Source organism: Procambarus clarkii, chromosome 21 (genome assembly GCF_040958095.1).
Source record: "Procambarus clarkii isolate CNS0578487 chromosome 21, FALCON_Pclarkii_2.0, whole genome shotgun sequence".
Classification (NCBI taxonomy): Eukaryota; Metazoa; Arthropoda; class Malacostraca; order Decapoda; family Cambaridae; genus Procambarus; species Procambarus clarkii.
In genome coordinates this window covers 19743274-19748282 of record NC_091170.1, presented here as the reverse complement: position 1 = coordinate 19748282, position 5009 = coordinate 19743274, and the positions used below count along the sequence as shown (strand labels likewise).

At 38.9% G+C, this 5009-nt stretch overlaps 1 long non-coding RNA gene across 1 annotated transcript; it reads right to left on the bottom strand.

Moving 5' to 3' along the window:
• Positions 1 to 356: 356 nt before the first annotated feature.
• LOC138367018 (uncharacterized) lies at positions 357 to 1928 on the bottom strand. Its single transcript, XR_011229288.1, has 3 exons — positions 1855 to 1928; positions 1512 to 1558; positions 357 to 905 (listed from the first exon to the last, which is right to left on the bottom strand). It is a non-coding gene; the product is annotated as an uncharacterized lncRNA (long non-coding RNA).
• Positions 1929 to 5009: the final 3081 nt, after the last annotated feature.

The window sequence follows — 5009 nt, the reverse complement described above, 5'->3', positions numbered from 1 at the left end:
ACGGACCGAAACGTCGTCGTCCCTTCAACTTCTAGTGTGTTGTCTGGTCAACAGTCTGTCCTCTTGATCTAACATTTGTATATCTAGCAACCTCCTTCTAGCCGACTCGACTATTATCTAGTCAGCTTCACGTTTAAAAGTTTCGTGATTTCCAACGTTTAAAATTTTCAATCTATGAGGTTTTAAATTATTGTTGTTAGAGGACTTTATTAATATTGAATGATGAAGTTCCCGTTTATAACATGAGAGAATGTAGGACTTGGGCAATGTGGACAACCCATAAGTTCTATATTAATGTAGGATGAGTCAGCTTACATCAATAATGTCAATACATCAGGCTGTATAAAAACAGTGTCTACTACATACAAATTTATTTGAAACCTGTAAGTGACAAAATTTTAACGGAGTGAAAATAAAGATATCTTCCGGCCGCTGGGCTGGAGCGGAGATGATACGTTAAATGACTGCCAGTTGAAGAAAGAATTTTGTGCTGCTTTTGAAGGTTGTGCGGCTAGGAGATCTTTTTATTTTATTTTATTTTATTTATTAACATTTGTTCTATCTTATACCTATCTCTTTGACCTGTTTTATGTCATTTATGTGTTTGATAACGTGGAGAGTTAGTTACACGCCAGCAGGTGGTGGACAGGAGTTTTGTGGGCAGATGGTGGGTTTTGCTGCACGAGGCGTTGGTTCAGGCTGCTCGCCAACAGGTAGTAGACCAGCTTGCATGCCAACAGATGGTGAATCAGGCTGCATGTCAACAGATAGTTAGCCAATATGGTTGCCGACAGATAGTGTCGAAGTCAGTCGTCATCAGTGAGAGTGATCCGGTTCGTCAGCAGGACAGACTGGACGTAGTTGAGGCATTCAACTCAGCCAGTAGTGGTGAAACATGTGTTGCTCTGTTGAGATATAGTATGTTAATACACAACATATATATAACCTAATTATATTACTTAGATTTTGCTAACCATTTATTAGCTATATTCAAATACATGAATTTGACTTTTTGGAAAGGTCTAATTCCAAAGCGTTTCTTGAAACTGTTCCTTAACTGTCCATTGACTGTCAAGTCACAATTTCATTGCAAACACCTAACCGGTATTTTCTAACTAAAATATGGTGTAATTGAGCCTTCCTCTGCTCCATAGCTCTAAGTGACGACTTTCTCTCTCCTATGTTTTCTAATGCGTTAATTAGAATAATGTTCACAAGTGGAGCATTATGAACGATCAAGAATGTACAAAGTACAAAATCGTAATAATATATCAATAGCGATATTATATGAACTGTGATCCTGGCCAGAGAAAGTGATTCACAGGAGATAAAGCCACTTCTGTGGCTTTACCAGAGTTGAGAACGAGAGAAAAACCACGTTCAGGATGCGTGGGCCTCCACGACTTTCTCTCACGTTTATGTCGTGTTAAAAGTTTAGACGGTGGGAGACAACAAAGGTTGAGGTAGTCAGGTGTTAAATATTTTTTGTAAAGTGTTGCTACATGACGTACCTTAGCTGTGGTGATGCAGGTGCTCGCAGTCGCTGCGTTGGTGCAGTCTGGAAATATTGCATAAGTTAGTAAATGTTTCCCTTATGTCTGCTTGCGTAAATTAACAGAGGTTGTACGGTAGTGGATTAAACAGTTAAAATTCTTAGTAATACTATTAATGTTTTTAATTGTTAAAATTGTAGCATTATTGTAGTGATACTTAAGTGTCACTTAAAACAGAAGCATTTTTGTGTCACGTAAGGTGAGGTAGATTTAGACAACTGTGCCAATCAAGGTGTAGAAGATGGAGCAACTTCAATGTCAGGTAAGGTGAGGAAGATCGTAAGGTGTGAAAGATACTTACTGGACCCTAGGCAGCCCTTAATGACATTCCCTGAAAGCTTCAGGGCTTTGACGCAGTTCACACAGGTGCAGGTTCAGGATCAGGATCAGGATCAGGTTTGTTGCCACAAACCTGATCTGTAACACATGGTAAAATAACATAAATATCAGTAATTGTTAATAGTGTGTTAATACCACGTGCTTATGTTTGTGTTTGTATTTCACATCGTGTAACATGATGTTGATATTCATATTTTGTACCTATTTCCTTCGAAAGGATTTTTTAGGGTCAGGATTTTTTTGTCAGCGTCCTGACAACTTCACTTGCAACAATAAGGCTTACTGTTCACAACAGGGCTTCCCTAATGCCGGATTATATTTTCTCCAACTTTTCCATGAATTTATAAATTTCGCCTCGTAGAGCGATATTTTGTAACTAACCCTCAGTGGATATCAGAGTTCGTCCTCGCATTCCTTTAAAACCTCGGATTATATCACTTTTTGTTTCATTTCATTGTTGGTATATCCAACGATCAGTTTTCTAACATCCTCATGATCATATTTATATAGATCCAAATTCTTGCTCTCTCTTCTCTGACTGAATACACAGGTCGCATTATAAAGATTAAAAATCCTGAATGTAACTTGTAATGTCGCTCAACGGCGAATATCATAGGTTCTAATAACGTGCCAAGTGTGGCTTTAGACCTTCATCTAGTTTTAAGGAGTTTCGAAACTCTCCCTCTCAACTATAATTACATTTTCTATCTCAATATTGACTAATATTGCTATTAAGACAACAAGACCTACTTTCCCTACCATTGCTCGTGATGATGAGATCACATTTTCTGTCAGTGCAGGAACCACCACAACTATTAACACTTACACAACCATTGCTACTGCTACTGTTATGACTAGTGTTGGTACAACTAACGCCACAACCGCTACTAATACTGTTGTTGTTAGTACAGCTAACACTATTACAACATTATTGCCATTATTAATAACATTATTATTAATATTAGTAAATTATTAACACTTCCACTGACAAAGCTGCAGCTGTTAATACTACTTCAGCTGCTCGTTAGTACAGCTAACATAACAATAATTAATACTTATATTTCCACCGCTGCTGCTGCTGTTACGACTAATGTAGCAGTTGTTAGTATAAATAACATCATAACAATTAACACATTAATACATACAAAGGCACGCGCGAATTCAGCGTTCACCGCTGTGACCTCCATGTTCACCACTGTGGCGTTGGGCAAATGCTCATCATGTGACCTCCATGTTCATCACTACAGCCGTCAGGAAGATAACCATTAACACCTTCATTTTGGTGGTTGATGGACGACGGGTTCACGACTCTGTGGGAGATAAGAAGACTTCCTTTCTGCTTATGGCTTCTGGGACTGGTCTTCTGGGACTGGTCTCCTGGGACTGGTCTCCTGGGACTGGTCTCCTGGGACTGGTCTCCTGGGACTGGTCTCCTGGGACTGGTCTCCTGGGGATTGGTCTCCTGGGACTGGTCTACTGGGACTGGTCTCCTGGGACTGGTCTCCTTGGACTGGTCTACTGGGACTGGTCTCCTGGGACTGGTCTCCTGACATTCTTCATTTTTTACTTTTAGTTGTCTGGCCAAAGTGTTTAGTTGTTTACCCTAAATATAATTGACTACAATCTTTACAAGAGAACTGTAAACACACACCTGTAACAGGTGTCAGGAATTTCATAAGAAATCTTTGCTTAACAGTTCCTCTGACATTTCTAATGTATATACAGAACTTCTTGTTTAATATGCTTTAAATTCTAGGTCTACCTACCTACCTTGTAATAACAAACTGGTGAACACCTTGACCAGATAATATAAGAACGTTTATAATGTTGAGGGATGGAGTATTTTTGTAATGCTATTTTATTCAATTAAAGGACTTACGTCAATAAATTGAATGGATTAATAATCATTATTAATCCGTTCTAAATTATTAATGGATCCTGTAAATAATTAAAATTATATATAATAAACATGCTTGCATTGTTGAATGTTCTGACATGTTCCGACGGTTTCCAACTTGAACTTGACCTCGTTTACCTTAACTCTGTATCTTTTAAAGTAACTATTTCCAAATTGATTCTAAGATTACCTATATCACAAGCTTCGCAAAGTCTACATTTATAATAACATATTAATACAATACTCTCACCCAGAACGGGTAATGGAAGTGCAAATACCCTGTGAGAGACAGCCAGGACAAGGCTGCAGTAAACAGGCAAAGTTACAACTTCTACTGTAATGAACATTTGAAGCAACTTATTAGAAATGCATTGCTTTAAAATTTATGTATAAGGTGCAGGTAGGTATAAGAGTATCCTATAACCTTCGATTCATAAGGAAATCAAACTTTTTCAACAATGTGATATATGCCTCTTCAGGGACACCTGTCGCCCACAATATATGCTGTCCTACACATTCACTCAAGTCACAGAAGAAAATTGTTATTCTACACATTCACTCAAGTCTCAAAATACAACACCATTTTCCTACACATTCACTACCTCCTCTAAGCCTCCAGCTCAATGTTGTACTCACCAGTAGTACAGAAGTGTGGCTTCGTCTTTTGGTTCACGCCTTGTAACTCACTCATCGAAAGCGAAAGCTTATATATACATCTATCATCCCCCTCCCCCCGTATCCCCCTTCTTGTCACCCCTATAATTATCTGGACGAGCGATCCACTTTTATACTAGATTGGCAATTTCTATAATACCTCGCCTTTCAGCATATTTCTACACTATTCTGTACGATCTGCTATAACAACTCACAACAGTACCTACTATGCTGACATATTCCTGGCTTTCTGATACTCACACAACAGATCGTATAGAATAGCGTGGAAATGTGCTGAAAGGCGAGATATTATAGAAATTATCAACCTGATTAAAGTGGACCACACGCCCAGATGATTACAGGGTGAAACAGGAAGGAGGTGATTGGGGTAGGGGGATGACAGTGGGATATATAAGCCCTCGCTTCTGATCTGTCAGCCACAAGGCGTGAACCAACCGACGAAGCCACACGTCTGTACTACTGGGGAGTACAACACTGAACTGGAGGCTTAGTGGAGGTAGCGAATGTGTAGTAAAACTGTATTGTATTCTAAGAATTCAGTGAAT